Source organism: Lepidochelys kempii, chromosome 17 (genome assembly GCF_965140285.1).
Source record: "Lepidochelys kempii isolate rLepKem1 chromosome 17, rLepKem1.hap1, whole genome shotgun sequence".
NCBI classification, from domain to species: Eukaryota; Metazoa; Chordata; order Testudines; family Cheloniidae; genus Lepidochelys; species Lepidochelys kempii.
Window position 1 is genome coordinate 13787733 of NC_136396.1, and position 13350 is coordinate 13801082.

At 41.7% G+C, this 13350-nt stretch overlaps 1 protein-coding gene across 3 annotated transcripts in view; it reads right to left on the bottom strand.

Annotated features, from left to right (window-relative positions):
* GALNT17 (polypeptide N-acetylgalactosaminyltransferase 17) overlaps nt 1-13350 on the bottom strand; it is a 281455-nt gene that overhangs the window by 103701 nt on the left and 164404 nt on the right. The gene's annotated exons all lie outside the window — the stretch shown is intronic.

The following is a 13350-nucleotide window of genomic DNA, read 5'->3' on the forward strand; positions in this document are numbered from 1 at the left end:
AAATCCAGGTTTTCTCACCCTCCACCCCCCACACACAAACTCACTCTCCTGCTGGTAACAGCCCATCCAAAGTGACAACTCTCTACACAATGTGCATGATAATCAAGGTGGGCCATTTCCTGCACAAATTCAGGTTCTCTCACCCCCCTCCAAAAACACACACACACAAACTCACTATCCTGCTGGTAATAGCTCATCCAAAAAGTGACCACTCTCCCTACAATGTGCATGGTAATCAAGGTGGGCCATGTCCAGCACAAATCCAGGCTCTCACCCCCCCCCCCTTTTTCCGGGACACACACACACACAAACTCACTCTCCTGCTGGCAATAGCTCATCCAAACTGACCACTCTCCAAGTTTAAATCTAAGTTTAACCAGAACATCGGGGGGGGGGCAGTAGGAAAAAACAAGGGGAAATAGGCTACCTTGCATAATGACTTAGCCTCTCCCAGTCTCTATTTAAGCCTAAATTAATAGTATCCAATTTGCAAATGAATTCCAATTCAGCAGTTTCTCGCTGGAGTCTGGATTTGAAGTTTGTCTGTCTCTGTCTGAGGGGTTGGAGCAAATGCGGTTGTATCGCAGAGCTTGGCTGTAGACGATGTATCGTGTGGTGTGGTCAAGGTGAAAGCTGGAGGCATGTAGGTAGGAATAGCGGTCATGGTCCTACCTGCATGCCTCCAGCTTTCACCCTGACCACAACCGCATTTGCTCCAACCCCTCAGACAGAGACAAACACCTACAAGATCTCGGTCAAGCTTTCTTACAATTACAATACCCACCTGCGGAAGTGAAGAAACAGATTGATAGAGCCAGAAGAGTTCCCAGAAGTTACCTACTACAGGACAGGTCTAACAAAGAAAATAACAGAACGCCACTAGCCATCACCTTCAGCCCCCAACTAAAACCCCTCCAACGCATTATTAAGGATCTACAACCTATCCTAAAGGATGACCCAACACTCTCACAAATCTTGGGAGACAGGCCAGTCCTTGCCTACAGACAGCCCCGCAACCTGAAGCAAATACTCACCAACAACCACATACCACACAACAGAACCACTAACCCAGGAACTTATCCTTGCAACAAAGCCCATTGCCAACTGTGCCCACATATCTATTCAGGGGACACCATCACAGGGCCTAATAACATCAACCACACTATCAGAGGCTCGTTCACCTGCACATCCACCAATGTGATATATGCCATCATGTGCCAGCAATGCCCCTCTGCCATGTACATTGGTCAAACTGGGCAGTCTCTACGTAAAAGAATAAATGGACACAAATCAGATGTCAAGAATTATAACATTCATAAACCAGTCGGAGAACACTTCAATCTCTCTGGTCACGCAATCACAGACATGAAGGTCGCTATCTTAAAACAAAAAAACTTCAAATCCAGACTCCAGCGAGAAACTGCTGAATTGGAATTCATTTGCAAATTGGATACTATTAATTTAGGCTTAAATAGAGACTGGGAGTGGCTAAGTCATTATGCAAGGTAGCCTATTTCCCCTTGTTTTTTCCTACCCCCCCCCCCAGACGTTCTGGTTAAACTTGGATTTAAACTTGGAGAGTGGTCAGTTTGGATGAGCTATTGCCAGCAGGAGAGTGAGTTTGTGTGTGTATGGGGGTGGGGGGCTGAGAAAACCTGGATTTGTGCTGGAAATGGCCCACCTTGATTATCATGCACATTGTAGGGAGAGTGGTCACTTTTTGGATGAGCTATTACCAGCAGGATAGTGAGTTTGTGTGTGTGTGTGTGTGTTTTTGGAGGGGAGTGAGAGAACCTGAATTTGTGCAGGAAATGGCCCACCTTGATTATCATGCACATTGTGTAGAGAGTTGTCACTTTGGATGGGCTATTACCAGCAGGAGAATGAGTTTGTGTGTGGGGGGGTGGAGGGTGAGAAAACCTGGATTTGTGCTGGAAATGGCCCAACTTGATGATCACTTTAGATAAGCTATTACCAGCAGGACAGTGGGGTGGGAGGAGGTATTGTTTCATGATCTCTGTGTGTATATAAAGTCTGCTGCAGTTTCCACGGTATGCATCCGATGAAGTGAGCTGTAGCTCACGAAAGCTCATGCTCAAATAAATTGGTTAGTCTAAGGTGCCACAAGTACTCCTTTTCTTTTTGCGAATACAGACTAATAGCTGTTACTCTAAAATCAGATATGTTGGAGTGTCTCACTGCAATGTTATTATATGCATTTTAAAGACTCAAACTACCTTTTCAATCGGATTTGATTTAGTGTGACTCATGTCCTCTGGTGATGCCCTCCAGCTTCCTAACCAAGACTCTGAATAACAGAAAAGAGACACTCCAAAGAATCCAGTCCCAACTTTTACAAGAAGCCCATACAAAACTTCAGTGTATTAATTTGAGCAATTCAAGAAGCTTTCAGTGTGACCATTGCATAGTAGTCCACAGGTGCGATGTGATCTGGATCACATGGGAGTCTGCATACTTATGTCATTACAGTCATTTGTGAGTGCTACCTCTCCAAGAAAAGCTCAAATATTCCTCCGACCTCATACATGAAGGTATGCAGTTACACAGATGAGAAACTTCTCTGAGCCTCGCTCCATAACGGCTTGGGCAGACACTGGCTAGATTTCATTCATAAGAGTGTAATAAAATGTGCACAGAAGGAATGACGGTTTGGCCACTGGCAATGTACCTTGGTTAATAGTATCCCCGGGTTAGCATTCAAAATAGTTGTTTCTTGAATGATCCTAGCTTCCTTGCGCCAACGACCTTGCTTAATTGTCTGTTTCAAAGGGGCTGATTTTTCCACTCTTGCTAAGTGCTAGTATCCGAGAAACAAATTAAAAATAAGAGCTATCACTTAAAGAGCTTAGATTTAGTGTCTTTTTTGAAATTTGTATGAGTTTAACAAGCCTTAAAGAAACTTTTCATGAAACGGAACCCTTGAAAACTATATATTTTTGAAAGTCTCTGTCAGTTCTACTTATGTATTTGACCTGGTCAGTGTTGTGTAAATGGTTCTATTCCCAGTTCTACAACAGACTCCGTTTGGGACCTTAGGCAAAGTATTTAACCACATGTGCCTCTCCTTCCCATCTGTCAAATGAGTGTAACATCTATGGCGAGCCAACATCTATAAAGCACTTTTGTGATTCTTGGATTAAAGCTGTTACAGTAACTGTAACTATGGTTACATGTGCCACGCACACAGATGCACTACTTCTGTGACGAGAAAAAAAACCAGTAGTTCGGACAGTGTGAGCTGTAACCTTATGACTGAGGAGTCACTCCTGGTCTTCCAACTCCAGCACTGCTTTAGCCAACCAGTAACAATGGTGGAACACATGTTTATTCTTTCTATACCCATGGTGTATTAAGGTGCAGCAGCTGATGCTGTAGCAAATCTTCTATGAAATTTCCAAGCTTCAGGCTTTCAACATAAAATTTCACATCCAACTGCTACCAAGGTCACAGCCTAAGGGCATTTTTTTCCTTATAATTTAAAAACAAAACAAAAATAACAGAGCAGTCCCAGCATTTTCTATGACAGGACACCCTTAAACACTCACAATTTCCTTGCACACCAACATATTTTTAGGGATATTTAGCAAGGGTTTTAGTGCAGACATGCTTGCCATAACAGACTTCAAAATGTCGGATTACTTCTTGGCATCATATGGTAGGTTATATAGAGTCCCTGATTCTAGTCTATTGCAGTCAATTAGATTTATAAACTCTGTCCAGAACATCATTTGGTGTAACTTGTCCAGTGAAGTCAATGCAGCTATGACAATTTACACCAGCTAAGAATCTACCCTTTATTTTAAAAGGTTTGTAAATTCACAAGGCCAGAGTCTCTGGCACCTTGCTCATGCTGAGTAGTATCTGAATCAGCAAGAAGTCTCACTGAAAACAATCAGACTTTCTGTGGAGTAAGATACTTCTGAATGAGGATGTTAGACTCTGGCCCATATTTATGTGATAAAACACATTAAATCTTTGTCTCATCTTACTGCTTTGTACTCTTACTGCTTCTTGTGGCTTTCCTTTTATTTAACTTTTCAGGCACCAATTCTTACTCAATTTTTCTATTGGCTAACCCGTCACAGGCTACTGTTTGATCTTTTAGATTCTCCCTTTCTTTCCACCTCCTTACTTTTACCCTGTGGTCCAGTTTCTAGCAAAAGTCTATTCAAATGCAATAGAATGCAAATACAGAGTAATCAAATCTGACTCCATTTGCCCTTTTAATGGAATTTGCCAGTAAGCCCTACATACTGATGTATCAGCGGCTGCACATAGTAAATTACACCTATAGGTGTTCATGAGTAAAGATGAGCCTCACCTGAAGAGATGCAGCAGCACCTGAATACAACAGGGAAAACGAAGTTTGATTAGAGCCCAGGAAAAGGGCTGAAGACAAAGTGAAAGAAGATAACCTCCAGATGGCCTGTGGAAAAGTTGCAGGGAGAAGATTTGGTTTGGGGTTTATGTTGGAGTTTGAGTAAAACTCTGGAAGTGATGTTCTTTTAGATTTAGCCAAAGGGTTAAATCTCTGCAATGACCCTGCAGCACTGGGAGCTGGTGAATGATTGACACTATGGGGAAACTGAGGCAGAGGCCCGACTTAGATTTAGAGAAATCCTACTACAAATCTGAACCAACACCTAGATCCAAAGAGTTCCCAGATCTGAATTTTGCACAGGATAGCCCTCTAGGGGGACCCCACACACATCCTAAACCCTAAACAATGGGCTGTCTATAATCCAGACCTGCTGTCACAAATGCTCTCAGCTTCGGCCTCTTCATCACCCCTTTCCCAGCTGGCCTTTTACCCTTGATGGAGTGCTAACTCCCAGATCTACTTTCCCTAGACCTTTCCTTCCCAAAAAGTGTTACAATAACCAACCCGAAATAGTCTTGTGTTACAAGATTTTCATAAATGGAGGTTTATTGCATCACCATTAACAGCCACTTGATCATTTGGACCATTCTCTTCTCTTTCCTTCACCCACTTACACCGCTAGCATACCAGGGACAATCAGACCTACAATGCTGAACGAAAAGTGTGTTGGCCTTATCTCTGAATTCCTTTCTTTTTGCTGATTAAAGCAAGGCCCTTAGCAGGCATTATTTGTATCATGCAGTTTGAGCAAAGGGACCCAGGGTTTTATTCCCAGATCTATTGCCAATTCACTGTGTAACATTAAGCAAGGCATTTCACCTTTTTCCCATAGTTTCAGTTCCATGCTTTGTTAATATGTGGACAAGAGAGGAGCAATGTTGCATCAAATTAATTTAAAGATATTGTTATGAGTTTGAGGACATCACAAGACACTTGTATGGCAGCCCTGCTGTGAAAAGTCATAGTGGATAAGGCTCATTGGATAGTTACCCTTTAAAATGAGACTGTTTGTTTGGCAAAGGTCTTGAGAAAATTTTACAGCAATTATCTGATTCTTAAAAGCCCAGCTCCCTCAGGATAAACTTAAAAGATGCTATTCAACATCAGCTAATTTTAAGCCATGTTCCAGGGCTATTTCAATACAAGTGACTCCTTACGGCAACGGGAAGATAAACGAAAAGGGAGAACCTAATCCTTTTAAATTTAACACAGAAGCTTTGGCCTGAGGTTATGGGATTCCATGTGCTGGCCTCTGACCATAGAGGGAAAGGCTGTGCTTGCTTTGACAGAACTGACAACATGCAGGAACCACTGAAAGCTACAGTGTCTTCTGCAGTTTCCACGGTATGCATCCGATGAAGTGAGCTGTAGCTCACGAAAGCTTATGCTCAAATAAATTGGTTAGTCTCTAAGGTGCCACAAGTACTCCTTTTCTTTTTGCGAATACAGACTAACACGGCTGTTACTCTGAAACCAGTAATAGGGCTGTGCAGTAGAATTTCCCACCATGCTAGAAAGATTTCTTCTTCTTGCAATCTCCCAGTTCTCAAAGGCAGAGTTGTGGGAAGTAATACGGCCCTTATAAGCCGTGATTTATTAGCGATATTCCTACAGGGGAGAAGGCTACACAGAGGTCTTGGAGTCTCAGATGGAGATAAATAGTGCATCATTTTAATATATATGCCAAATAATAATGAAGCCACTGAAAAATACATGCAGAATGACAGGAACAATACATTCCTGTCTGAGAAGTTATTGAACAGCAAGAATCATGAAAAGAGAGAGCTTTAAAAGGAGACTTTTCCTGTGCTCGGAAAGTTGTGATTTGCCTTTTTGTTTTTAATTCCATTGTATCACTGGTCGCCTAAAAAATCCAGCAAACATCAACTGGTATTAGATTTAAAGGACCAAACATTGAAAAACAGCCTCTGAAATTGCTCCTGGATATTACATGCATGTGTAACATATTGGCAAAGTGTGTACTGCAGTTAGCTCCACTGGCTAGTCCACCAGCCTTGAGTGAGCTAGGCTAAAGGTGTGTTTTTCACTTCGTATTTGCTAACATATGGTAACTAACACAACATAAATTCCTAGTGAAGACAAGTCAGCTTGTAGTTTTAACCTGAGTTAGATAGTCAAGATAAACCTTGGACTCCTCCATAGTCTTTAGTTCAACCTGTTAACTCATGAAAAGAATGTACCATTTTTCCAAGTGAAGCTTCATTCCTGTAGGATAACAGCCAACTACTGCCATCAGCTAATGGAATTACTTCTTCTGCTCAAGTGATAGAAGTGCATGCTGTGGTACAGAATGTCAAGAGTTCAAACCCTGTTGACTACTTAGGTGGGGGATCTATTACACATACAAACCTTCCATTCACAAGAGTGTGTTGGCATATGCAAATCAGGGTTATTTATTTGATTTGTGAGAAACAGAACTCCTGAGCACAAATTTAGGGAGGGAGTTGAGGCCTGTTTTAAAATCTGGCTAAAAAGCTAATTTCATAATGGTGACAATGACTAAGGGCTTGTCTATACAGGGAATTAAGCTAACCCAAATTGAGGCCTCTAATTCTGAATCAGAGTGTCCACATAAATTTAATGCAGTTTGATTAATCCACTTTAAATTCACATCTTTAGGGCTTGTCTCCACTTGAAATGCTACAGCAGTACCTCAGTGTAGACTCTCACTTCAGTGGCAGGAGGGTTCTCCTACTGGTGTAGGTAATCCATCTCCCTGAGAGGCAGTAGCTAGGTCAATGGAAGAATTCTTAGCTCTGTTGCTCGGGGTGTGGATTTTTCACACCTTCGAGCAATGTAGCTGGGTTGACTTAACTTTTTTAAGTATAGACCAGCCTTAGTTAATGCAGGTTAACTTTCCCGAGTATCCCCATGAAACAAGCTCTAAAACTGATCATTTCAAGCAGTTCCCACAAATAACAATTAGTGGCTACAATAGACCTCCAAGATAACTGTATTTGTACATGTCCCTAGTTAGCAAACCCTTCAGATTTCACAACAGGACACCACTTCCAGATACTTTTCAGGAGGACTTCTTTTTCTTCCCAAATTTCCCACAACCCATATGAGAATTAGTGTTGGATGAACCCCAAAATTCCAGAGATTTGGCTAAGTACCCAAAAGCTTGGATGCTTATTTGACATTCATAGTTCTGCAAAACTGAGAAGTAGTCCTTCTTGTGAGCTTTCTGGCACTTCCTGTTTCCATTTGAATTGGAAGTACAGTGAGAACAACCTCTGTCATGGTGTTTCATCACCTCCGCTTCTGGACTGAACACAACAAATGAGAATGGAAAATAGCAGAGAAAATATGTATCTAAATTTTTTTAATCTCAGAAATGTTTGGGGTGGAGATCTTTGTGTGTGTGTGTGTGGGGGGGGCACATGTTATTGGGGTAGGGATCATCTAGTCCTAATCTGTGAGTTTTTCAAATCAAAGCACCTAATTTATTATGGAAGAAGCAAACCCCCACATACAGCAAATTAGCATCTGGCACTAAACTAGAGCAATTCTGCTACCACCTCAAAACAAAGCCTCAGTTGGCGTAGCTCCATCAAAATCAGCAGGTAGCTCCACTGACTTTACTGAGCTATGCTGATTTATACCAGTTGAAGACCTGGTCCAAAATACTTTTATCATCATTTTACCATGAACATATCGGTTTATTTGGTAGTGGTAATGAACTTAATGCAACTTCCACTTCATTGTACTTCTATTATTACCAGACTGCTGATTAAAGGAGAATTGCTTTTGGATGTAATATGTGTAATTAACGTACTCTGCAGGAACATGTTATTTACTTTGCTCTTTTTAATGTGAATTTAGTTCTTGTTAAAGATGCCAGAATGACAGACTTGGAAATGGATAGCCTGTATTTATCCACCCAGCACACAAACCCCAGGTAATGGCAGAGCCCATTTCTCACATTTGCCCAACAGTGTGTATCAGGGGTGATCCGGAAGGGCAACCATACTCTAAGTGGGGGAAAGGGTGATCCAGTGGTTAGGGATGTAGATGGATCACAGGAGATCTGTATTCAATTCCTTGCTCTGCCATGGACTTCCTGTGTGACCTTAGGTAAGTCATTTAGCCTCTCTTCCTTAGTTTAATGGGGATAATAGCACTTCAGTATCTCACAGGAATGCTGTGAAGATAAATGCATTAAAGTTTGTGAGGTGTTCACACCCTGTAGTAATGGGACCATATCAGTACCTTAGATAGATGGGGTGAGTTAAGTTTCCACGGCCTTTCAAATCTTCCCTGGATAACTGAGCAGTGATAAACCTATCATATTCACACACGGCACTGTATAGTCAATGACCAGGACTGAATCAGAATCAATATCTCAGAAGGCAATGGCTCTATATCCCATTAACAATCATCTGCACCGTCCAAATCTCTCACAAGAAAACCATATTGACCATGAAAGTAAACAATACTTTTATTATATTTGTCCTATGCCACTTAAAGTGTAGTACTAATCTGAAAACTGACATTGACATTGTTTGCTTTATTGGCTCTGCAGAACTAAAAGGAATAAAAAGCAGTCTAGGCTTGATGTTGTCACTAAATTAGTAGCTAGGGTTCTGAACACACACAAGGAACAGATCTGTTGAGTAAGAAGGTACTATTTTGCATAGTAACTTTTCAACAAGTGGTACTGCTTTTTTAAAAATATTTTGGGCTACATCCCCAGCTCATGTACACTGAATTTAGTGGAACTACACAGACATACAGCTGACAATCTGACCCTTTATTATTAATTTATCTTATACAAGCCAGCATTGCTCTCAGATATGTACAGGTAATGGATATAGAAGTCAACAGTGCAGGGAGAGAATTTCCTAGGTATATCTGAAGACTGCATTTAGCCCACTGTGTTTGTGTTTGCTATAGTCTGTTACTAAGGATAGGAAAATGAGTAATGGATATTGACAGATGGAGCAGTCCCACTTTGTGGGGAAATAAGAGTGCACTGAAATAGCCCTGTAAGCACCTGAAAGAAGCTGAGTAATGCATTTATTCTGACAAATACCGGATGTGATTCTGTTCACAGGGAGGGGGTAACACTCAGGTTTATTTTACCCTTCACACACCTATGGTATCACGGAACAAGAGGGACTGATCAGGAAAATCATAAATAGGCATATTTGGGGCCTCCAGTTGTCAGTGATACTCCTATTCTTTCATTTTTCTTTTTTGAAATTTTAAGGACCAGTTCTCTCTAATTAGACATGAAGTATGCACATTTAACAGCATAATTAAGTTTTCCCTGGTAGCTGTAAAAAGAAAGAAGGGGCAAGGGAAGGAATGTATTGAGAATCTAAAAAGAGAAACAGTGACTAAGGCAGATGAGGGGGGAGGGGAGAGACCGGAACCTGGAGGAATGGATGGAGGATACAGTGAAGAATGGACATAGATCCTCTTAGTGGTCACTGACAGGTAAGGGGCGGGGGAGGGACTGAAAGGGGTTCAGATTTGGATTCATTTCCATCACAGAGAAAACAGATCTGTCTGCACACAACTTAACAAATGGCCCGAGTCTGCAAACTCTTCCTAACAGCAGGAGACTTTGTTCACAAGAGCAGCTACACTGATCCAGATCCACAACTGGGTGTACATCAACATTGACCACAATGGAGTTATGATGATTTACACAAGCTAAAGATCTGTCCCACTGGCTTCAGTGGGGTGACTTGCTTGCAGAAGCCCAGGCGAATCAGGCTCAAAGTTGATAAGTTATCTGAGGTGTTTCTATTAGCATGAGCCACACTTGGTTTGTGGCCTGGTAGAGCTAACACACACTTGAAGACAATTGTTTACGTCTTTTTATATATACATATATATACACACACATATATATACACACACACACACATATATATACACACACAAAATTTAAAAATGGAAAGTGAAATTCTGGCCCTAAAGAAGTTAATGGCAAAATAAAAATTGCTTGTAATTACGGGAGACTGATATGAGTAACTACCACACACTATGCGCCAAATTCTTCTTTCATGTTGCTGAAAATCAGGCCACTCTCTCCACCGAAGTGAATGGAATTACACAGGTGCAAAACTGGTCTGGGTGAGAAAGGAACTGGGCATCATCATAAGTTAGAGTTGCAGAATGAGGCCCTTTATTTGGGGGTTTAAATATGAGCACAGTGTAGGGGAAGCTAGTCTGTACTCAGCACCCTCAGGAACCAGAGGAATCTTTGAGCAGGGGGTTGGACTAGATGACCTCCTGAGGTCTCTTCCAACCCTAATCTTCTATGATTCTATGAATCTGCGAAAAGGGACCGTTTTGCCCTTTCAAGTTGATCTCACAAGGGATACAAACTGTTTATTGACTGCACAAAACTGAATCAGGTAAGTCAGCACATCTTTCATCGGCAGCCACATTTTGGAGTGTGCAGCCCTAGCCGAGGTTCATAGAATGAAAAATGATATGGACAAAGAAAGGTTGAGGCAATATCATTCCCCTCCACTCTTCCCTCCCTGCCCCCCATCGTATTCTGCACACCTGGCTTGGCTAGGACCCTGTTGTGACAGATTGACAATATCCCGCAATATCCTGAATGAACTTTACTGAATCAAGTTAACTCTCACTGAATGAGGTGTTAATACCTTTGGGGTCCATTGTATTAAAAATGAAATTGTTGTCGTTATTCAGAGATTGTATGTATGTCCACGGGAAAGGTAAACAGGAGCACAGCAGAGGGGGATTAGGCAAATTCACTCAGATGGTAACATCTCCAGGGAAACACTGCCGAATTAGAGGTTTGGATATACTAGCTCAAACTGGATTCTCCAGGGACCAACTGACAAAGAAAGAATTTTTAGATAAATAACCTAGTTTTAAACTGGCTTATGGCCTTCTTCCTGATCCAGAAACGGCCAGGACCTCTGGTCAACGGAGAGCCCCACTCCTTAGAATATGGTTGGAAGTACTTGGTCTACAAAGGCCTATAAGATGGATGCTAATTCTGAACTGATGTTATTATGAACCTGTGTCCATAGAAAAGCCCTTCTTTTGGGTGGGGGTTTGAAGGAATGCTCCTGCCAGAGCCCATGTTGGAGGTGGGGTGAAGTCTGGTAAATGTATTCACATGCATGTAAGTTCTTTTATTGTTTTTAGTAGGTTTTCTCTGTAGTGCTTTTACCTCAAGAATAAAATAGGCTTGCACCAAAAAGAGCTGTCTGGTATCTATAACCGTGGGCAACTGTGCTGTTAACTGTCTCCGAAGAGAAAGACAGCAGGTGTGCTTGGGCAGCCTGTCTCTGCCCAGAACACCACAGTGAAGGTAGGGAACTGTGCAGCCTGGAAATACCACTCAGAAGGGAGTGAGATGCAGGTCTCCACCCAAGAGAGGCAGCTCCTGGGGAGCTAGAAGACTGAGAGTGGGTGCCTTTGCTAGATCACGGAGGGGAAATACAGGTGCTGTTGTCCTGAAATGTGACACTGTCTTTCTTTCTAAGGAGGAACGGTGGCTGGAAATGAAAAGTGAAGGGACAGTGAAGACTTTTGTGGTTCCCAATGTGATTAGTTTTTAGGAAGGGCACACATGGTGTGATGGCTCAGTCCCTGGCTTGAACATTGTGGTTTCCTAGTCCTGCCATTAGGAACAAAGAACTGCTGAAGGGAGCAGAGTGGGGAGTGATTCATATTTTCTTACAGCAAAAGAAGGATTAAAGTTTTACAAAGGGAACCCTAAGTGCTTTACCATTTGTGTTTTGCTAACAGATCCTTTGTCTCACACTACAATACATTCATGGCCAAAGGACTGAATCTTTTATTTGTACTTTGCCTAAAACTTAAGCAATACCAGATTCCTTGGCACAGAGAATCTGCAGTTTGCCCTGGCAGCACTCCAGCATGCTGCAGGCTTTAAACAACTCAAGACTTTGTGAGTGAATCCACAGCCTAGAAAAAACTGAAGGGGGTGGATGTAAGTGTTTGAACTCGTACAAAAGGAGAAGTTGTTCTGATTAGAAAGGGAAGCCTTTATCAGAGGATCATCTGAGGAGTCCTGCAAACCTAAGATGAATTAGAGATTGTCTAATCAAATGATGGGTTTGTCTTTGATTCCAATTCATATTGTTAACACACACTCCAAAATTCTAGTCCTGACTTACTCCTGATTCTCTGTGGCGGGGGGGAAATTTGGTTTAAATTCTATTTTGTAATTTTTTTGCAGTAGGTTCCTGCTTGGACAAAGTTAACAGTTGGAGAAAAGAAGTCATGGTAGAAATCACTGCCAGATATTGCCTGGAATGAGAATTATGTCCACTATTTATATAGTGCCTTTCTTGCCAAAAGGCTCAAAAGCACTTTCAGTCTGTTTTTGTTCAGTCTTTAATGAGGCCAAATGTTTGCTGACCGTAACACGAGTTTTATCCGAGTAAGGACTGAGGAGGAACTCGGGAAGATTTGACTCAGCGGGTGCAAGGTCTGTAATAACTTCACCCACTGCTGAAATGCAGCACTTTCTCGGAGTGGAAAGCAGCTGCTGTTTAACAGCACACAACACCACAGACAGCAATGCAGAGAGTGAATAGCAAAAACATATCGCACTGAAACTGAAGGGGCAATTGAAGTAGGACCCGTACAAAACTCTGTACAGAACCTAACACAATAGAATCCTAGTCCACGAGTAAGGCTCATAGGTGCTATGATAATACAAACAATACATAAACCAGGCACTTTGTATGGGTACATTAACCATATGAATTTATTCTGAAGAAACTTCTTTATTCATTTCTTAATATTACCATATTTGTTTGAAATAAAGAGCAAGAATTTGACAGTTTAAAACTAGAGGGGCCAAATCCAGGATTGTAGGATATGACTAAAAAATTAATTCTAGTAATTAGGGTCGCCAGATCAAAAGAAAAAAATGTGTTTCTGGTAACAGTCTAAAAAGC